Here is a 23,868-nt window from a genome sequence, read left to right on the forward strand (position 1 = left end):
CACACACACACACATGCATGCTCAGACACCCACACACACTCCACTTATGCTCAGACACACACACACACACACACACACACACACGCATGCTCAGACACCCACACACACTCCACTTATGCTCAGACACACACACACACACACACACTCCACTTATGCTCAGACACACACACACATGCACACACACACACACACACATGCATGCTCAGACACCCACACACACTCCACTTATGCTCAGACACACACACACACACACTCTCCACTTATGCTCAGACACACACACACACACACACACACATGCATGCTCAGACACCCACACACACACACTCCACTTATGCTCAGACAACACACACACATACATGCTCAGACACACACAGGTTTCCTCCTGCTCATACATACACTGTAGAGCCAAGGCCTCTCCCAGCAGCCCTGGCCCTCCAGTTCTTTGGTGGGAAGGTTGGAAGCTGCGTGGTAGCATGTTTTTTCCTTCTGGCCGCCTAGCCCATGGTTTTGCAGCTCATCCTGACCTTGCAGCTTTGCAACTCCTCGCCGCATGGCAGGTTGGGAACTGCTGCGTAGCCCTGTGGCTCCTCCTCTTCTTTGCCAAGTGGCAGGTTGGGAACCCCCGCGTGGCCCTAGAGCTCCTCTGGTTCATTGCGCGGTGCTACTGTTCCTTCTCTGCTTCGTCATGCGGCCCTGAAAATCTCTCATCTTTGCCGTGCGATGGGTTGCAAACCACTGCGCGGTTCACCGTGTGGAAAAGAAGAGGAGGAGCCGTAGTGCCACGCGGTCCTCCGCCACCACCTCATCATCGCTGCGTGGCGGGTTGGGAACCACCACGGGGCCCGGCAAGTTACTCCTCTTCACCGCTGCAGCCCGCGGCACCCTTCTTTTCTTTGTGGGGTGGCAGCGCCAGCAGCTGATTCAACTTGGTCGCGGCCCTGCAGCCGCCGCCCCATCCAGACCACTGCCCTGGGTAAGTGCACGGCTTGCCCAGTGGGTTGTGCCGGTCCTGAAGGTACAGGTTATGGTTACAGGTTTACAGACCTGGGGACTGTGGGAACATGCGGGGAAGAAGTGAGAGACTGGAGGGCACCCAACAAAGAGGGGGTCAATTGCTATGTTGGTTCACCAGCTCCTTCCATCCTGATTCTTGCAGGATGCCTAATGAAGAGGGGCTAAGTACCCTGTCTCTGAGTCTTGCCGGTACTGTGAGCAGATTGAAAATGTTTATTTGCACACTGTATCTGAACATATCAGTTCATTTGTTGCACTACCAATGGCAAGCTCCACCGCAGGATCTCTGTCCATTATAAGATCACGCACAGAGGAGGCCACGTCAGTGACCGATATCGCACCATTAATGCATGCCACACCTGTGCAGGGGATCTCGGCGCTGTGATGAGAGCTGCTGTGCTGATCGCTATTATGCTGGAAACTCACACACACATCTGGAGGATTCAGCAGTCTTACAAAATGTGGAGGAGTTAAAAGTTAACACTCAGATGTGTGGGGTTTTTTTTTTAATTTTTTGTTACCTTTATATTTATAGAGAACCTTTAACCATAAGGCACTACGAGTGTTCATAGCTTAGCTAGACTTTATCCTTTCAATCTATCAGATAGTAGTTGATTCTTACACTGCCACACACCAGAATTGACTTCAACATGACTGGCCTGTCTTGTTCAGAAACAGTAAAATTGGCAACCCATTTTGTGTCTGTGTTTATGCTACCCAAGTCACTTGGAAATTGGGCCTGAATCCATCCCAACAGGAAGATCGATGGGAAAATGAGCAGCCTGAAATTGCAGTGGTGTTAAATTACGCTGGGTAATGAAGTGGAGGATGGCAGCGGGCGAGCCTTAGAGGAGAAAACACTGCAGGCTTCAGAGTTGTCAGGGGACGGGTCCCGTAGTCATTCTAAAGGATGAAAGTGCATCTTGGCAGAATTCCTCACTTCGGTCACTCGACAAAACCTAGGGAGGTCCTCATCAAATACAGATTATGCGGTTGATTCACTTCCTGTAGACACAAATGGAAAACCCCACTTTGGGATGTGGGCCTGTAAGTGACCATACATTAGAAACAGAAAGATGCAGATGCAAACTGACCTGGAAACTCCAAGAAGCTCCACTCTGCCTGCAGTGCAACAAGAAACCAAAATGCATTTCCTCCTGCACGATGCAAAATACAAAGATATCAGGGATGCATATTTCCCCTATCTTAACAGCAAAATCAATGACTTCCCACAAAAGAATGGGCAGAACCCCCCCCCCCCCCACTGTATAATCAGGGAGGGGGGGAACAGGAGGAACAGGAACTATAGCAGCAAAGCATGTCCCAGCCTGCCACCAGGCCATAGCATGGTCACAGAGTCAATGACAGCAAATGAAGACCAAAGTACCCAGCAAGGGGACAGGATTGTAGCTGCCACTGCACCGGGTAGGTAACCCCCATGTCTGCTGTTTAGGATTCTAACTGCCGCTCCATGCAGGTTACCCCTCCCCCCCTTCCTGCCTGCAAAAAGGTTTGCTGCTGCTTCATTGCCCATCCAGGGCTGGTGCAAGGGTATTAGGCACCCTAGGCGAACCTTCAGCCTTTGCAACCCTCACCCCCATCTGATTTCCCCAGGCGCAGTTAAAAATTAAGGATTCATTTTATCACACACACATCATCTATATTATGTTTACGTGCACTGCTGTGGTGCCAGCCAGAAACCCCTGCAGAAAAGGCAACTTGGAGCCCGTACGGTATTAGGTCTACTGTAACACAAAAGGGCAGGGTGCGTGGGAGAAGCTTAAAAAGTCCGTCAGAAGTGTTCAAATAATTGGCGAGATGTTCTTTTTATTTTCAAATCAGTTTATCCAAGGCTTTCGAACCATACTTAGACACGGGAAAGTATGGCCCCCATGTCGCCAATTGTTTAAATGTTTTTGGAGGACTTTTTAAGCTTCAAGTACACTCCTTGCCCTTTTGTGTTATTTTTGAGTGTGGCTCTTACTCCACAATCTATCTATATGGTGTTAGGTCTACTGGAACATATGGTGGGTGTGTGCTTGGCCCTCCAAAAGCCACAAATAAACTGAATTACAATACAGTAAATCTCAATATCAAAACAATACTAATTGCCATCATTTATACAGTAACAATCCTAGCCATAAAAAGGCAACTGAAAATATTACATTAGGCCCTAAAATAATACTGTACATCTCCGGTTAGGAAAACAGAACCAGCCAGGCTTCTATAGATCCCTACCCAGAAACTACACGCTAGCGGAATACCTCACCTCAGTCACACATGCAGAGCACAGACAAACCCTCATCAAATACAGAGAAAAGAGACCAAAAAATAGAAATAGAAACATGCAAACAAAAATTGAACTGGATTGAGATCCCCCTGCTCTAAAATGTCTCTGATGAAAAAGCCTCAGATCTGAGGGGGTGACAGTATTCCAGACCATGAGCACCTACATTGGGGGCCAATGCAATACTGTGCACTACGGCTAGCGCACAGCTTAACGCGATTGGATGTGCGTTTTGGATGTGCGTCCATAACCCATGATGCAATACGGGGATTAGCCCATCCAAAACACGCGTGCAAACCCCCGTGTAGCTGATAGTGCTCATCACATGTAAATTCCATGTAGATGACGCTATTAGCTAAAACGCATGATGCAAAAAATGTCCTACACGGCCAATGTGCCCATTGCAATGCAGCAAATGTTACGCCAACCTGGAGGTGGTATAAAGATCGGCCACGCTCAAGGGCTCATTGATAAAAAAAAAACCCCAAAAAATCTTGCTTTCTGTGATTCCTCCTATTAGTATTGTTGTGATACTAAGTAGGAGGAACCACAGAAAGCAGATTCTGGTAAAAAAAAATAAAAATTCTGGGCACCCAATATAAACGCACAAGATACACAATCCAGTCTGTGTATCTCGTGCATGTAAATTGTAAACCCTCTCCTGTGCACCCGATGCCAAGGAAGCACTAGGGATGTACAATTTTCCCTAGCGCCTCCTTTTTAGCGTGACCCCTCATTTAAATATTGCATCGCATGCCCAGGAGAGGTGGCTGGGTGCTCGTTAGGAAAATGGGCCCTCCACACTGAGCGCTCGCACAAATATTGCATTGATCCCACTGTGCTTTAAAGTTCGGCCTGTTATCAATGGTTCCATCCCACTCGAGCCTGATGCACCTCCAGGAAAGGGAAAAGAGCTGGGGAAAAACAGAGCACAGTGCAGGAAAAGGGAAAGGAAAAGAAATGCAAAAGAATGATGTAAACCAGAGAGAAGAGAGATAAAAAGCTTAGCCTACTGCCTGAAGCTGAAGAAGCAGGGGTAGTGAGTTTCTTGCCTGCACTGGTTCAGAGGTAGAAGGAGGAGGGAGAGTGCTGGGTCAGCACTTGACCAGTTTCGCTCAGGTGCACCGGTTTGAATAAGCAACTTAAAAGTTGTTCATTTTGATGAATTAATTTGCTGCTGTTCTCTTCTGGCCCACATCACAGTGCAATTCCCCTGTAGCTACAACAATCAAATTCATACAAATAGGTCTGAGCAAGCAGTTAGGCTGGTCCCTGGGAGACCTGCGGTGAGGGGAAGGTGATAGTTTTGCAGGCATTGGTTCTGAGGAGCTGCACACAGCCAGGCTGCACTAGCATGAGGCAGCAAAGATGTTATTAGAAGAAAGCCAGAGCAGCCAGGCTGGTAATGATGCCCCTGCTTCCAGCCAGAGCAGCAAACCGGCAGCAAAATGTAGGAAGTAATTTTTATTTCAGCTATGGAATCTATTGCCAGAGTGTTCAAAGGAGGGCTGGACAAGTTCCTGAAGCAAAAGTCCATAAACAATTATTAGCCAGGTAGACTTGAGAAAGCCAGCGCTTATTCATGAGAGTGAGATACAAGAAATAGATCAAGTATTAGGGATCTGACAGGCTACTGTCAGAAACAGAATACTGGGCTCAAAGAACCTTTTATGTTCTTATCTGTCCTTACTTCCCCAGTCTGGACGGACCATGAAAGTATCCAGTCTGGCATCAGCACCAGCCTGGGTATTGTATTAGCAGGTAACAGAGATCCTTCCCCATCCAGTTTAAAAGATGCAGAACTGAAATCTAAACCTCAGAGTACCCACGTAGTGGATCGCAGCAGTGGCTCCTTGAGAATCCCCAGAAGGCTGTGCGCTGAATATGCAGAAAGGATTTTGCATGCATCTGGGTCTAAAGAACTTTGCTAATTGTCTGGGGGAGGGTTCTCAAGTCCTGGCGCTGAGAATCATAGGCTCCGGCACAGTCCTATCAGGAAAGAGGCCTGCAGGGAGGTCACTCAGCCGATGGGAAGCTGGAGCAGGGACCGGCTCAGGGTGGAACCAGGCTTGGTGCCTGCAGCTGCTCTGGCAGGTGCCTTCCTGTTCGTTTTGTGAGTCGCACTGAGCCCTGTCCAATGTCACAGCGGCTCCCATCGCTTTTAAAAGAATATATAATTTGAGACATGTTACAGCAAATTAACCCAGTTTATGGATCTTTGCATTCTTATATAATTGGATGATGACATAAAATCCATCTCGATTGAAAAATAACAAACTTGAGAGATTTCTAAAGGATGTGAGCAGAGAAGTGAAACACGGCGACAGCAGAGGGCTGGTTTCTTTCCTTGATATGCCCGCCTCCCTTACAGGATTTTTGGTGGGATTCAGACAGCTCCCTCTAGAACAGGGAGGGGCAAACCTTTTTTTTTTTTTTTTCCAAGAGGGTCACATAACTGATGCTTATCGGAGCCCACGGCCGAACTCTGTGAGCAGGGTGGGGGTGGGGAGAGTAGGGGGAAGGGCAGAAGACCAAAGCAGCAACCATACCAATAAAAAAAATAATTCGACACAATTAACAAATAGAATAACATCAAAGTTTTAAAAAGTCATAGAAAAAATGTTCCAAAAACACACAAAATATTTCAAGAGACCCTTCAAATAATACTCAATAATTAAAACTAGTAAGGATTTTTAAAAAAATTCTCTGCTCTCCATACCTGGGAACTTTTGATTTCCATATGCCCCGAGATTGTCATGGATTAGCAGGCAGAGAGAATGGGAGGAGGATGTTGCTCACACGTGTTCTCTTTCTCTCACCCTCACACATTCACACATGCTCTCCCTCACCAGGCATTTTCACTGAACCCTCACACACACACACACACACACACACACATGTACTCATCCTGGTTCCCTCACACACACAAATATCCACTCACTCTCATTGGCTCCCTCACACACACACACACACTCCAGGCAAGCTCCCATTCCACTGTTGCTCTTTGTGACCTTGGGCAAGACACTGAGGGGGTGTAAGAATGAATGAGTGCCTGCCTGAGGGTCTGTGTGTGTATGTGTGAGAGTATGAATGAGTGCCTGCCTGGGGGTTTGTGTGTGTATGTGTGAGAGTATGAATGGGTGCCTGCCTGGGGGTCTGTGTGTGTATGTGTGAGAGTATGGATGGGTGCCTGCCTGAGGGTATGTGTGTGTAAGAATGAATGAGTGCCTGCCTGGGGATCTGTGTGTGTATGTGTGAGAGTATGAATGGGTGCCTGCCTGCCTGGAGGTCTATGTGTGAGAATGAATGGGAGCTTGCTTAGGGGTGTGCTTTTTTATATTCTGCTTTTTGGCACTTCAACATATACATCAAAGTGGATTACATTCAGGTACTATAGGTATTTCCCTATCTCCACAGGGCTTACAATCTAATTTTGTACCTGAGGTAATAGAGAGTAAAAGCAAGTTTGCTTATCATAAACGGTGTTTCCGTAGATAGCAGGATGAATTAGCCATGCTGTGATGGGAATTGTCAATCAGGCCCGGGAGGCAGAGTTTCAAAGTAGATTTCAGAAGTTTGCCTCTGAGGCTGCGCGTGAGTTCCCATGCAGGAAGACAGAATCTCCTCAGTCAGTTTTTTCCGCGCGTGGGAACGCACGCGGAGCTTCAGTCTCCTCAACTTTGTTTTTTGGATCGGAATTTCTTCAGCATTTTTCCATTAGTATCAAAAGATAGAACATGTCCCGTCCATCGAGTTTTAAACCCTGCCCCTGTGGGAAGATAATGTCCATAACGGATGACCACGACCGATGCTACCAGTGTCTGGGCCCAGATCACCAGCAGGACACTTGTCAGCACTGCAGTAAGATGTCCCCGAGGGCTCGCAGACAGCAATCTGAGAAAATCCAGGGCCTGAGACCAGCAAAGGGAGATTCGTATGCCTCCCCCTCGGAAGCTCACTCCTCCCCGGGGCCTGCAAAATTGCTCCCTCTCAAAGCACGTCGAGCGGCGTCGATGGAGCCGACTTCCTCCAGGCTTGGAGGTGAAAAAGGTGCTAGGCCTAAAAAACATAGAGCTAGCACTCAGGAGTGCGAACCTGTGTCGATGAGTCGCCCACTGTGCGCTCAGGCTTCGACGGCCATCAGGGAGCCGAGTGCGTTGATGCACACCAAAGCGCATGGAAAGTCGAGGCATTCAACGCACGAGGAGTTGCGTCGTTGTCATGCCGAATCGAAGCAGAAAACATCAGCGTCAATGATTAAGGAGACGAGGCCAACGCCACATGCATCGACCTCGAAGTAAGCGACGCTCCCGACGCAGACAGCGGTGCCGACGCAATTAGCGCCGACTTCCGCGGACTCGGAGCCTATACGCCGTCACATTTCTCCGGCACACTCCAAGAGATCGTCGACGCAAGTATCAACGGCGTCGATGCATTTGACGAAGCACATGAAGCAGCCCCTGAAGAGAGGGGCGCAATCCCTACCACAGGCTGAAAAACGGCGAAAGACAGCTTCTTACTAAGATTCCTCGGTCCAACACCATACTCCATCACCAGGAGTGGGAACCATGCAGTTGACTTGCCCAGCCTGGAGCCCACAAACCACTACACAATCCCACTCGTCTTCAGAACACGATTCGCTGATGGGATCTGATGCAGAGTTGGTAAGAGTCACGTCTCACTCCTTGGATTCATCAGCCTCCTCGGTTCAGGTCTTTTCGGATCTCTCGGACACTTTTAAGCGGCGTAATTCCGCCCAGAGTCTGCAAGAACCTTTCAAAGACAAACAGGTCACAAGACAGGAATTGCATGCTAAAAAACACTCTCGTCCACCACCGGACTCAGATATCCTGGCGGCGGCACTTCCATCACGAGGTAAAGATCCACCCCAAAAACGAGCAATGCCTCCTGAGACCCGCCAAGCATTCACACAACTTTCTGAAGCTCTCTCGGGATTTTTTGAAAGTATGCAAGCTACATTCACACTACCCCTCTCGGCACCAAGCACGAGACCTCCATCACCAGAGCCTACTGCAGTTCCATCTCCTGACAGGCCTAAGCCTCCGGTACCAGATATACCATTGCTGCAACCTCGGCAACGAAGGACAACACCTGCACTTGCTTCTCCAACACCTATGCCAACTTCTCCACCAACATCTCCAGATACTTCCATGGGATATCCTTCCGACCCCCCGGATGAACCGGCGGAGCCTTACTCCCTGCTGGAAGACCTGACATACCCCAAATTTCTAGAAAAACTTGGATCTGGATCTCGAGGTACAGAAAGTTCCGGATCCCAGGGCAGAGACATTAGATCTCTTAAAGATATTTGATCTTCCATTGGAGCCTACCTCACTCCCATCTCATAAGGCTCTTGATGGCGTACTGGAAAAGTCATGGGAGACTCCATTTGTGATCCAGGCAGTCTCCCAAAAGACAGATCTCAAGTACAAGATGAAACCATCCCTTTACTATTCAGTGCCACAGTTACCGCATGCTTCCATTGTGGTGGAGTCGGCATTACACCGGGCAAAGAAAACACGGTTACATTCCGCCCCCCCCCCCCTCCCCCCAGTAAGGAGAATCGATGCTTAGATGAATTTGCAAAACATTCATTCCAAGCAGCCATGTTGACGGCAAGAATTAATCACCATCAATTTTATATCGTGCAGTATTTGCATGAGTGCCTGCAAATGTTAAAGCATCAGCTGCCATTACCTGACCCATCTAACCCGCTTCCACAGCCCATCTAGGATATAGAGGAGGGAATTAGGCACTTATTACGAACTGTTTATGAGGCGTTCGAAATGTCATCACGAGCGTCGGCTTCGGCAATTGCAGCACGTCGCATGTCATGGCTGAGATCTAGCGTCATTCGTGACAACGTGCATGATAAACTTGCAAATTTGCCATGTAAAGGTGACAATCTCTTTGGGAACCGGTTTCAAGAGACTGTGGCCCAATTAAAAGAGCAGTCAGTGGCGGTACAGAGTCTAATGCATCCTCAATCCTATGTGGCTTCATCCAGGTGGTTCTATGCACCGTCTCACAGACAGTCATTCACCCGTCAACCATATCATCCATACGCTTCTTACAGGCCACAGCCATACCAACCACCACTGCGAGCAGCACCACAGCAGCAGCTGCATAACCGAAGGGGTCATCCTCATGTTCAAAGACCTCAGGGACAACAACCTGCCCCGACTCCCAAGGCTCCTTCCTCTTTTTAGGAGTTGCTCACCCATCTCCACTGCCTCATTTCACAGCGGGAAGAATAAAAGCGCACATCCAAGAGTGGGAGATGATAACCACAGATCGATGGGTACTGGATATAATTCGACACGGTTACAACCTCCAATTTACACTTCCATCAAATTTCACCAGAGGGAGAATGTCGAATCAACATCATTTGGGAATAGAAATAGCTTCACTTTTACAACAACAGGCGATACATCGTGTTTCTCCTTCCTCCCACTCTACAGGGTTCTACTCCCCATACTTTGTAATTCCCAAGAAGTCGGGATCTCTATGCCCCATTCTAGATTTCCGAGAACTCAACTATTTACTCAAAGAGAAATTCAAAATGGTCTCCCTGAAAACCATTCTTCCTTTGCTGCAACACAAAGATTGGATGTGTTCAGTCGATCTGAAGGATGCATATACGCACATTCCTATGCACCAGGATTCCTGGCGTTACCTATCCTTCTAGTTCAAAGTTCAGCACTACCAATACAGAGTCCTGCCGTTTGGCCTCTCGGCAGCACCCAGAGTGTTTACAAAGTGCATGGCGGTGGTGGTGGCGTTTCTTCACCAGAAGGACATCTAGATATTTCCTTATCTGCACAATTGGTTCATAGTGGCCTCCAGCACAGAGACACTCAAACTTCATCTGCAGGACATATTCCACTGTCTACACAAATTGGGGCTCGTCAATTACGAAAAGTTGCACCTTCAGCCCTCTCAAATACTACACTTCATAGGATCTCATTTGCACATGACCAGGAACAGAGTTTTTCTCCTGGACGAAAGGAGACTTGTTATTCAACAGCTCCTAAAATCCCTCTACCTCGCCATCAGCTCGTCAGGTACTAACGGTCTTGGATCACATGGCGGCCGCCATTCACACAGTGCCAAACACCAGACTGCACATGCGCCATCTCCAATGGGGTCTCAAGTGGCAATGGCAACAATATTCTTAGCCGTTAACATGGAAGTTATCCTTAACCCCAGAAATGATAATGGACATACAATGGTGGCGGAACAGAACCGCACTTACAAAAGGGGCCCCGTTAACCCTACTCCCGCACAACACAGTCCTAACCACAGATGCCTCCCGCAAGGGATGGGGAGCACATCTCGACCATCTAGAGACACAAGGCCTCTTGTCTCTGAATGAACAACATTTCCAAATCAATCTCCTGGAATTCAGGGCGATCAGATACACCTTACAAGCATTTGTCCTCCACCTGCGAGGTCGTCAAGTCATGGTCTACACGGACAATCAAGTGGCCATGTTTTACATAAACAAACAAGGAGGGTCCGGTTCGTGGAACCTTTGCAGAGAAATGATCATCATTCTAGAATCGGCAGCCTGCCATTCCATTCAAGTTCAGGCAACCTACCTTCCCGGTGTAGCCAACACCCGGGCAGACAGGTTAAGTCGCATTTTTCATCCACACGAATGGTCGCTTCACCCACAAGTGGCAACAGATTTTTGCAAAATGGGGACTTCCAACCCTGGACCTCTTCGCCACAGAGTTCAACAGGAAAGTACCACGCTTCTGTTCCATATGGCTGAGCAATCTAAGGACAGCACAGGATGCTTTCCTCATCCCATGGAGGAAAGGACTTCTATACGCTTTTCCCCCAATTCCATTGTTCACCAGAACAATTCAGAAATGCATGCGGGAGGGAGCGTAACTTATTCTCATCGCACCAGCATGGCCAAGGCAACCATGATACACTCATCTTCTATAACTCTCCATACAAGACCCACTTTGCTTACCCAACTGGGAAGATCTTCTCTCTCAGGAAGTTGGAACTCTTCTGCATCCGATGCATGCCTTCCTCCATCTAACAGCATGGAGAATGAGCAGGTCCTTCCTAACCAAACAAGGATTGTCGTCAGTAGTACAAGACATAATCATAGCATCCCGAAAGCCTTCAACCAGAAGAAGTTATTCCTTCAAGTGGAAGAGATATACCAATTGGTGTGTGTCCAAACATATTGATCCACTACTTTGCTCCCCTGAACTCTTATTGGACTACCTTTACCAATTATACGTGGGGGGCCTAGCCACGGCATTGGTCAGAGTCCACCTCAGTGTGATTGCGGCTTTCCATAGACCGCACCATGGTCAATCAATCTCGGTACACCTGACTATATCTTGTTTCATCAGAGGTCTGACACATTTAAGACCTCCGATCTCCAAGCCGCCAGTAGCATGGGATCTCAATGTCATTTTGGAGCAGCTCATGCTATTTCCATTTGAACCAATGGACTCTGCTCACATCAAATACCTTACCTGGAAAGTCATTTTTCTGGTGGCAGTCACGTCAGCTCGTAGAGTCAGTGAGTTGCAGGCTCTAGTTCACTATAGTCCCTAGCTTCAGTTTTATCATCAGAAGGTAATCCTCAGGACTCATCCTTCATTTTTACCAAAAGCGGCTTCTCAATTTAATCTGAATCAGACAATAGAGCTCCCTACCTTCTGTCCGAAACCGCATCAGAATGACAGAGAAAGAGTTTACACACACTAGACTGTAAAAGAGCACTAGCCTATTACAGACCACTTCAACATCAAGAGCATCTCAGTTATTCGTTTCCTTCAATCCGGTTGCCCCAGGATTACCGGTGGCTAAACGAACCATTTCCAGCTGGATTGCTCAGTGTATCCAGTACTGTCACCACAAACAGGGCTCTCATCTCTCTTCTCATCCTAAGGCGCATGAAGTCAGGGCGGTGGCCGCTTCGGTGGCGAACCTCAGACATGTCCAACCAATAGACATATGCAAAGCGGCTACCTGGTCATCCCTGCACACGTTTACGTTCCCACTACTGCTTAGACCAGTACACAGCCGAAGATGCTAAGCTGGGACGTGCGATTCTACACTCGCTAAAACATTAATTCACATAGTCGACTGTCACATGTACGGGATCACGCTTACAAGACAATTCAGCTCCATAATACAGCGTGATCGGGAGCTTAGGACTCCCATGACAGCATGGCTGATTCAGCCCTGCTATCAATGGGAAAAAGCAAGTTTGCTTACTGTAAAATTAGCCATGCTGACCCACCCACCTCCCTGAGCAGTCAACACTACTCCGTATCTTGCTTATGCTTGCTTTTGTACAGACTGAGGAGATTTTGTCTTCCTGCGCGGGAACTCACGCGCAGCCTCAGAGACAAACATCTGAAATCTACTTTGAAGCTCTGCCTCCTGGGCCTGATTGACAGCTCCCATGACTGCATGGCTAATTCATCCTGCTATCTACGGAAACACCATTTACGGTAAACAAACTTGCTTTTACTCTCTATTGCCTCAGGTACAAAATTAGATTGTAAGCCCTGTGGGGATAGGGAAATACCTATAGTACCTGAATGTAATCCACTTTGATGTATATGTTGAAGTGTCAAAAAGCAGAATATAAAAAAAAAACACATCCCTAAGCAAGCTCCCATTCATTCTCACACACAGACCCCCAGGCAGGCACTCATTCATTCTTACACACACCCCCTCAGGCAGGCAGACACCCATTCATACTCTCTCTCACACACACAGACCCCCCAGGCAGGCACTCATTCATTCTTACACACACACACCCTCAGGCAGGCAGGCACCCATTCATACTCTCTCACACACACAGACCCCAAGCAGGCACTCATTCATTCTTACACACACACACACCCTCAGGCAGGCAGGCACCCATTCATACTCTCACACACAGACCCTCAGGCAGGCACTCATTCATTCTTATACACACATCCTCAGGCAGGCAGGTACCCATTCATACTCTCACACACTCACACATAGACCCTCAGGCAGTCATTCATTCATTTTTATACACACCCCCTCAGGCAGGCAGACACCCATTCATACTCTCACACACTCACACACAGACCCTCAGGCAGGCACTCATTCATTCTTATACACACATCCTCAGGCAGGCAGGCACCCATTCATACTCTCACACACTCACACACAGACCCTCAGGCAGGCATTCATTCATTTTTATACACACCCCCTCAGGCAGGCAGACACCCATTCATACTCTCTCTCACACACACACACACAGACCCCAAGCAGGCACTCATTCATTCTTACACACACCCTCAGGCAGGCAGGCAGGCAGGCACCCATTCATACTCTCACACACTCACACACAGACCCCCAGGCAGGCACTCATTCATTCTTATACACACATCCTCAGGCAGGCAGGTACCCATTCATACTCTCACACACTCACACACAGACCCTCAGGCAGCCATTCATTCATTTTTATACACACCCCCTCAGGCAGGCAGACACCCATTCATACTCTCACAGACTCACACACAGACCCTCAGGCAGGCACTCATTCATTCTTATACACACATCCTCAGGCAGGCAGGCACCCATTCATACTCTCACACACTCACACACAGACCCTCAGGCAGGCATTCATTCATTTTTATACACACCCCCTCAGGCAGGCAGACACCCATTCATACTCTCTCTCACACACACACACACAGACCCCAAGCAGGCACTCATTCATTCTTACACACACCCTCAGGCAGGCACCCATTCATACTCTCACACACTCACACACAGACCCCCAGGCAGGCACTCATTCATTCTTATACACACACACACCCTCAGGCAGGCAGGCACCCATTCATACTCTCTCACACACATACACAGACCCCCAGGCAGGCCCTCAGTCATTCTTACACACACAAAACTGGCAATGCAGATGCATAGCTGCTGCATCGCCAGGTGAGCTGAAGAAACAGGCCTCTTTCTTTCTTTGCCACTGGTGGGCTAGGGTCCACCGGCAGCTGCACTGGCCTCTTCACCACCAGTGGGATCACTGGTAGCCTCTTTTTTGCTTTCCGCTGGTGGGATGAGGTCCACCGGCGGCCACACAGGCCTCTCTATGGCTGGGTGATGCTCCTCCTCCTACCCCGCTGCTTCTCCCCTTCCTGCCCTTCTCCTCCCTCCGAGGAGGACTTTACCTTCGGCCACCAACATCCAGCTTGAAGTCATCAGCAAAGGCCTGCGATGTCAGGCCATTGATGTCATCGAAGGTGCCGGCGGGCCAGATCTAATGAGGCGAATTGAGAAGGAGGGCTGGAAAAATAAATCTGTCGTCGCGGCCAAGTTTGCCCACCCCTGCACTAGAAGATCAGGCACTAGCCCTGTCTCCACCATTCAGAGTTAGGGGAGGGAAGGAGAAAGAGCTCAGCTTCACTTTCAAATGGAGGCCAGTATGAACTAGGACAACAGCAGTACAATTTTAGCTAAGATGCGTCCCAATTCTGTAGTTTGCAATGACAGTGTTTGTCTCCCACTATCCCCATCATGCAGGAGCCCAGACCTGTAGAAGTAAAGGCGAGGTCCATCCTCAACCATTCAGTCATGGTCTAAGATGTCCCCTAGAGCAGGGGCAGATGGCACAGCGCTGGCTCTTTGCTCACGCACACATCTGTTTCCGTGGCCCATGGAGCTGTGAGGAACCTTGAGATGTATATATAACTGTGCATTAAATGTTATTCCTGTGCTTTATTTCATTCACAAAGTTGTGTAGGTTCTTGGGGTTCAGCATTATACGGATGCCGAATTCTCTTCAGTCGGCAGGAGAGCGCTAAGCATCCTTCTAACAAAGAGCCGTTCATATCGTTTGACTCCATTTCAGTGCAGAAACAATATCCAGGGATAAGACAGGGACTAGCCTCTGAACACCATAGAAGCAGCCATGATTCATCTCAATGCCTCGTTAGAAGTGCTACGTTAATTCCAGTGCCTGCTGAAACCGCCTTGGGAAAAGAATCTGAGTCATTACAGAACAAAATTCCTGCCCTTTATTAAATACTGGTTGAGTGCATCAGATACCAGCTTTGCATGAAGGGCTGGAGTAATTTGGTAAGGGGTAGACTGTCTTTCTTTTCCCGCCTTGACTGGGCAAATCCCACTGTTAATGAAGAGGGCCTTTTAATGAGGCATTGTTTCCACTGAATTCTATGGAGGGGGTAAGGCAGAGGGTTGTAGTATATAAGGGTTCCTAAGGGATGAGGAGAAGCTGAAAAGGCAACAAATGGGCAGGGTCTCTCAGCTAACCCTAAATCCTGCTCAGTGTAGCCGGACAACCAGAGAAGAGCACAGGCACCTTCCTCGCGTGCTGCCTCTGGATCTGCTGTCCTTGGGGTTCGAATGAAGCCCCTGCGAGTCCTACATGTCACAGACTCGGGCACCGATGTTTGAGCTGCCTCTGAAGGCTGCCTGTTCCTTGGTTTGCTGAATCCCTGTTCAGTGCTGCTGGCAGCACACAATCTGTATTTCTCCACAGCCCATCGCCCCCAAGCGCGAGGAACAGTCGCATTTTCCATTCCTCGGAGGATATTGACTCTGAACTTCCTGCCTTTCTGAAGGTGATGACTGGCAGCCACTAGAAACAGGAAGGATTAAGGAACGCTTCAATGGAACCTCGGAGACATTAACTCATATCTGGGCAGAAAAATAACAGAACATGATTATGAAAAGGAAATTGAGAGTAAGCGGGGAGAAAGAGAGGAGGGAGTGAGGACTGGAGAGCGAGCGAGAGAGAGAGGGAGATGGGAAGCTGAAGGAGAAGGGAGAGAACCAGCAGAGCTGTGGTGAGGTGAATAAAGCAAAAGCCCCAAAAGATACAGATCTATGGGAGGGGGGAATTATGGGAGTTAAACCCCAGAGGTAACAGCTGTAAGAGCCTAATCCCAGCACCTGAAAGTACTGGCTATGTGTTAGAGATCTGAGAGAGAAGGTCCCTCATCTCAGTCACAAATGCAAAAAAACAAAACAAAACAAAAAAACAGACGTTCAACAAATACAGAGTAAGTGATCACAAACTAGAACTAGAAAGATGCTAAGAAAACTGAACTGCAAACCCCAAGAAGCCAGCCTGCATGCAGTTGACCACCAGAGAAAAAGAAACAGAAATGCATTTCCTCCTGTGCTGTGCAAAATATAATTCTTAAAGTTGACAAAGAAAATCCAAGCCTTCCCATAAAAGAATGAACAGGAAAAACTCTGTATAATCCTGGAGGAAAGAGGAGAAAGAGCAGCTATAGCAGCAAAGTATGTGGTATCCTGCCAGCGGGCCAGAAATGAAGCCTGAGTGACCAGGGACAATAGGACCAGCACCAAAACCTGAGACATGGCCTAGATATTGTACTTCTGGTAACCTTTAACTTTATTATTATTATTATTATTATTATTACTATTATTTTGCAATTTTTTTTCTTTACTCCCCCTTTTATTTTAATCATTATGTATATTACATAGGCAACACGTATAAAATTGTGCTAATAAAGTTATTCAGATTTATTTATAAACTTTTCTATACCGATATTTGTAGCGACATCATATCGGTTTATAGTGTAACAGCAGGTGGAAATTACAATGAACAGGAGGGGGCTAAAATGGGATACACAAGAACAGTAAGCTTAGCAAGGAAGTGACACAATAAACCAGTTAAAAAACATCAACTACTTAAAACAATAAGGCATATAGGGCAAAGGCATATAAGGCATGTAAAGCAAAAGACAGAAGGCATATAAGGCAAATGACAAATAAGGCAATAAAGGCATAAACATCAACTACTTACTAATAATCAGGCATATAAATACTTATAGGAATAATTATGGTTGTAGTTCTAACAAAGTTGTAAGAGCGTTATATACAGGGAATGTCAGAGAGCTGGCATGTTAAGTAGGGGGGGTGGAGGCGGAGCTAGGATTATTAGGGGTACGCTTGTTTGAATAGCCAGGGCTTTAGGTTAGCTCGGAATTTGGAGGGACATGTTTCGAGCCATAGGTTAGTGGGTAGGGAGTTCGAATGAGTAGGTCCAACTATGGAAATAGCTCGTTCCCTTGTGGGTGTGAGGTGAGCGTGTTTTAGGTGGGGCACATGAAGAGTCCCATTCTTAGAGGCTCTAGTGAGTCGCTTTGAGTATTTGGGTTGGAATGGTTCTTCAAGCCAACTGGAATTATGAATGTGAATGGCTTTGTGGATTATGGTGAGGGTTTTATAGATGATACGAGAGGGTATGGGGAGCCAGTGCAGGTCTTTGAGGATGGGAGTGATGTGGTCATATTTGCGGGCATTGGATATGGTTCGCGCTATTGCATTCTGCAGAAGTTGTAGTGGTTTTAGAGAGGTGGAGGGGAGGCCTAGGAAGAGGGAGTTGCAGTAGTCAAGTTTTGAAGCGAGAGTGGCTTGGATAACGGTACGGAAGTCACTAGTATGCAATAGAGGTTTTAGTTTTTTTCATGACGTTGAGCTTGTAGTAGCCTTCTTTAAGGATTTTATTGATATGCTTTTTTAGGTTCAATTGCTGGTCAAGTTGCACCCCAAGGTTACGTGCGCAGGGCTGCATTAGATAGGCATTAAAGGCAGGATCATTTGCAAGGTTGGGATTGGGGGGAATATGTTGTGAGATGAAGAGCAGATCTGTTTTTGAGGAGTTAAGGGCGAGGTGGAGGTTAGTGTATTTATGAAGCAAGGCAGTTCTTCCAGAATTCAAGGGCATTAGTAAGGGAGTCGCAAACAGGAATGATGATTTGAACATCATCTGCGGAGAGGTAAATGCACACAGATCTCAGTCTGTGTGCATTTCTTAAAGGAGTCGGTATGGGTGAGGAACAGGCTGCGTGGGAATGTGATGAAAGGCGCCACTGCCACGTGAAGGTCTGAGGGGTATCTCCCCCATCACCACAACAATGATTAGGGCTAGGGAGGATTCAGAGGGACTGGAAACCTGGGATTAAGGTTGTCCATCCCAAAAAGAAGCTGAATTGGAGATGATCAAGGCCCCAGGCTGCAGCTGCTCCGTGCCATGACAGGTGGAGGCCGCACTGCCACACAGTCGTATCCTAAGACAGGATAAGGGCTCTTAGAGGAGCAGAGATCGCAGCAGACATCCTTCCAAGCACATACTGAAGATTTACGTGAATGGCTAACTCAGTCCAAATCTTGTGCAGGAGAAGCTCTCCAACCCTATGTTGAATGAGCAGGGCAGTGAAAGGTTAGCCAGCAAAGCCCACCAGGATTGGATCTTTCTGTTTCTGCGTTCCCTCGCTTGGTGCTGGGAATGCGCCTGTACTGCCACACACACACACACACACACTCTACTGCCAAGTTCTCTGCTGATTGTTTATGGTTTCCACCATACGATTCAGTAAACCCCAGCTGAGAAACATGTGTATAATGAAGTGTAACAGGCACAACGCCACGGCTCAGCTTGCTTAGTCAGTCCAAGTCCATGTTTTATTATGCAACCAATTCTGCCTACTGCTGAAGGGATCTTTCACTCATTTACCCCCCTCCCCCCTCCTTTTCCCCCACAAAAGTCTTCAGCAGGAGCACATCGGGCAAGCCGGATGCCCATGTCCAACAGCGGACGCACTCCAGCAATGCTTACGTTATCTCAGAGGGAAGAGACCTGACATCGTTCTAGAGACAGAGACATGGGAAAGGGTAGCTATAGCAGGATTATCTTCCTATGTCCTGCTATTTTGAAGTATGGGAGCTACAACACGTACACTATAGCAAGAGCTCTCCTGTCCTGAAGGCATCCCTAACAGGTCTGGTTTTCAATGCAGCCACAATGAATATTCATGAGCTATATTGCCATACAGTAGATAGCCACTGTATGCATGTCTGTCTCATGCATTTTCATTCTGGTTGTCCTGAAAACCAGACTGGTTAGGTCGGATGTGCCTCCGGGGCATGGGCTGAGTCTGACCTAGTTACACTTGTCTTGCAGTAGTGGGGTGGAGGTGGGGAACAGGTGTTCCCCTTGGTCAAAACAAGGAGGAGGAGGAGGAGGGCTTAGAGGGATCCTGCACCTGACAGAACCAGCCTTGAGCCCATGCAACACTGGCCAGAAACCAAACTGAAATATGGGATTTAAGGGCAAGGTGTCCAAACCCCCCTAGTGCCTGGGAGAGACTTGTTCAGGTCAGTTATCTGCTACGTCTTCGTGTGACTGAGATCTCTACTTCTCTATTCTGTCCACAGCTGGAGTTTTATTCACCGCTCCTGTCTGATGTAATGTACCTGTTGCACTTCCCATGACTAATTGCTTTTAGGTGGAATCGGACACCACACAATTTCCTGACTTTGTTTTGTAGCCGAAGCTTTCAGAGCTGCTCTCATCCATCACATCTCCAGGGCAGATCCTGCTCAGAAAGACAGGGAGGACGATTGCTCCTCACCAGCAGCAGGGGACAGGAGCTGAGGGGAAAGCCTGCTCAAATTTTGTTTTCTGTCAAGGGAAAGGCCGTGATTCCCCAAAGTCACTGCTAATGCCTGGCAGGTCACTCAGTACCATTAACGCTGAAAAGGGAGCTTTGTTACCATATACAAAGTGTCAGTGGTGTACACGGCACTGTACAGTCACAGAGCGATGGGTCATATTCAGCAAATTTTGTTGGAATCACAACTTTTACATGTGTTGAAAGCAATATATAAAGTGAATATAAAATACAAGTGATAAATATATCATTGTAATTGCATTATATTATCATTACTATTATATTTTTAATCACTTTATGTATTGCTCTCAACACACTTACAAATTGTGATGCCAATGCAGTTTCCTGACTAGGAATCATTGCTGTGTGACTGTACAGTACTGTGTATAAATAATAAACAGTGAACAGGAAAACCCCCATGTAAACCTCAGGGTAACAGAAGAAATAATGGGTAGGGCAGCAAAATATGCACCAGGCCAGAGTCATAATATGACCAGAGACAATAGGTCATACACCAGGACCTGGGACTTGTCCTTGTTATTGTCCTTTATGTATCATCTTGCAAGAATAACAATAAAACACAATTCATTCTTTATCAAACACATTCATTGAACACAGTGCAGTGATTATTTATAAACTGCCATCAGTGTACACAGTACTCTACCGAGCAACCATTGGTATTTAGAAAGTGCCGTTATCATACACAGTGCCGCACACTCAGAGTGCAGTAATTATTATTTAGAAAGTGTCATCTCCCCGGGCTTCTCTCTCCCTCTACTCTCCTTTTGCTGATCTGTGAATCTCTGGTTAAGTACATGAATGGGAATTAAAGGAGTCCATTAATTTCCAAAAAGCAAATAAGGGGCCAGAAAACATGGAATTAAATTGTTAACATTTATGAAACCACTGTCAGAATAATTCATCGCCACAGATTATTAATTTATTATTGAATTAATAATTAATTTATTATGACACCCATGTCAGAATATATTACACAGAAGTAATTTAGAACAAAATGAATTATAAATTAGAAGAATCATTAAAGTCAGGGTCAGTGACTTGAAAAGCAGAGATGGAAGAAAAATCGTTCTGTTCATAGGTGAGTGAGAAAAATCCTTTAAAATGAAAACAAATATTCCACAGAGCGCTTCTGGTATTGGTTAATCAGGACCAAGCCAATAAGCAGAGCAGATTCAAGATTAACAAAGCTACAATGCGGTATGCTGGGGAATGAATAATGAATAAATCACAGTAAAAGAATTTTAAAATGATTAATTAGAAACAGAATTGTAATCTGCATGTACTCCTCAGTGTTTGAAGCAGTTGACATTATAAAACACACAGCATGACACCAGATAAAGGCTGTAAGGGCACATCCGGTCTCTAGCCATTCTCCCTTCCTGCTGTAATGCTGCAGAGTCTACTCGATCTCTCCCACCCCTCATCTGGAATTATGAGGGAGATCCTTATGTTGCATTATGTCTACTGCTCAGCCAATGATTCTCAGTTAATCCACCATTAAGCATCTGTGGAATCCCACGGAAGTGAACCAGTTACCTAAGAATTAAGAAAGGCGACACAAGAGCTGCCTCTTTCTCACCGATAGACTTTGCTTGGGCTTCATTTCTGAAGCCCCTCACATTTGCTGGCACTTTACATTTTCTTTGCTGTTTTTCTTAGAAAATATTTTTCATTCTTATGATGGAAGACTTGAGTAGTTGTCTCGGTGCCTTACCTGACAGAAAAACCACATGGGGTGTCATGTCTTCACCGGAAGAACATAGGCAGCTTGGTAAATGAGCTCTCACAAAAGGGTCCTTCATCATATGCTGAAAAATACTCCTGAATGGAGACAAAATTTGCTGTCAGTGGAACATCATAACCTATCTCTAGTGAGCATGTATCCTGATGTCTTTGACAGAATCACGGCATCTTCGGGTGTTTCTTGACTGGAATGGTAGCCAGAGGCAAACAAGTACAAGAATGGGAGACAACATAGTTAAAGAGGATGAAACATGATCCAGAACAGTTGCAACTTTGCCCTTTTTAACAGATCCTGATGGTGTGTATTCATTATACTCAGAAAAATATAGCAAAAACATCAGCGTTTCTGTTGGAGGGAAGAAGGTGGAAGAGATAAGAAACCTCAAAGGGGTTTAGCTTTCTGCATTCCTAATATAATTAACTGAGAATTGAAGAGACCTTTTCTACCCTTTAACTCAATGTAAAAAAAAAAATTTCATAGACAAGTGAGCTAACAAACTAATGTTTTTCACATGTAAATTTTCGATTCAAACTCATATTCTTATGGTGAAATTTAAAATTACCTGTTAACTTCCTTTCTTTTAGTCCTGCCAGATCAGTCTAGATAACTGCTGGATTATATCCCCCTGCCAGCAGATGGAGACAGAGAAAAAAAAGTTCAAAGCTGACTTCACACCCTCATATAAACATTCAATGCTGCCTTTAGCTCTTCAGTAATCTATGTTAAAGATTAGACAATTGAAGGCAATTATTTATTTTGGTTTCCCAATAACCTTCACAGCCCAAAAACTTCACTCCATGGTTATTAACCCAGAAATGGGCTCACAATTAGTCCAGTTGCCTTTAGAGTGGGCAACAACAAACTTGCTGTTAAATTTCTGAACTTATCAGACTGAGAGCTCTTGATGACTGCAGCTTTCCTGGGTAGGTTCTGGACTGGTCTAGCAGGACTAAAGGAAAGAAAATTAACAGGTAAGTTTTAATTTCACCTTCCTTTTCATCTATGGCAGACTAGTCCAGGCAAATGGGATGTACCAAAACTCATCCAGGTTGGATGGAAGGAAGCCACAATAGTTAGGTGACCAAGGCATAACTTCCCAGCCTACATATCCACACTGAAGTGCTTAGAGCAGGGATGCAATGGAGGCAAGGACCTTGCCCTGCCATTATCTTCTGGAAATAGATTTTGACTTTTTTCTACAAGGACTTCTGTCTCCTCATCGAGCAGGGTTACTAGCTCTCTGAACCCTGCAAACTCTTACTGAGCAGGCCAGCGTGCTCCTCTCCTTGATTACTCCTAAAATTGGTAACTTAGTGTAACCCGGGCATCTTCTCAGGATATCAGTAAGTCTTGGGTGTTTAGTATCAGAGTAAGATGGATAATGAAAGGATCCATTCTCATGCAGACCCTCCTTCTGTGGGGTCTGGAATGGCCATCCCATTTACAACAGTATATAACCGCAGCCTTGGTTAGTACAAAGTACAGAGGTAGAGAGGAGTTTAGTTTTTGTTAAATTTCAGGCCCAGCCAGTTTAGCCAAGCAAGCCCTGATTGGTGGTCCTGGCCAGGGTCGGAAGGGTTTCTGCCCAGCCGGTACACAACCTGTCTGGTGGGAGATTCTCTCTGAGTGCATTTTTTGGACTTTAAACTTTTAAGTATTAGGGGACTTACTGGAGCCTGTGCACCACCTGGGCTCAGGGATTGGGGGACCCTGGGTCTGGGGTTGTGCAGGTTAGGGACTACTTCCCCCCTTTTATCCTTGGTGAGGTCAGGGGTGTCAGTGACCTGCTGTAAGGAAACACCCCATGTTCTATCTTCAGTTTTAAGAAGATTAAGTTCACCATGCAGGAGGACGTTTTGACTGCCCCTTCCTGCCTGAATTGGAGCACAGAAAGCCCTGCTCCAAGGGATCCCTCCCATCAGGGATTCAAAGAGGAGATCTAAGGACTGCAGTAAGAGCAAAGAAGGGTTTAATCAACTAACTGTGAGTAAAAGTGACGCCGAACATCAATGAAGCCACTCATCCAGTACTTCAATCAAACTTGGGGAGAGAAAGAGATTGTTCTTTCTGTGCAGAGATAGAAATAGATTATTCTCGCCAGTGGGAAGGGATGCTTATGCCCATTGAAAGGATACCTTGCCCACCTGGGGAACATATTTTTCCAACCCTGGATGGTAGGAATTCCCTTGGCTGGCCTAGGATATTCCTTCCTGCACAGATTTCGGAGAACATTGTAACAAACCATTTCATTGTGCTGCTGTGGATCAAGGATTTGTGCCATTTCACATATATTATCTTCAGTAAAG

The sequence above is a fragment of the Rhinatrema bivittatum genome, chromosome 5, assembly GCF_901001135.1.
Source record: "Rhinatrema bivittatum chromosome 5, aRhiBiv1.1, whole genome shotgun sequence".
Lineage (NCBI taxonomy): Eukaryota > Metazoa > Chordata > Amphibia > Gymnophiona > Rhinatrematidae > Rhinatrema > Rhinatrema bivittatum.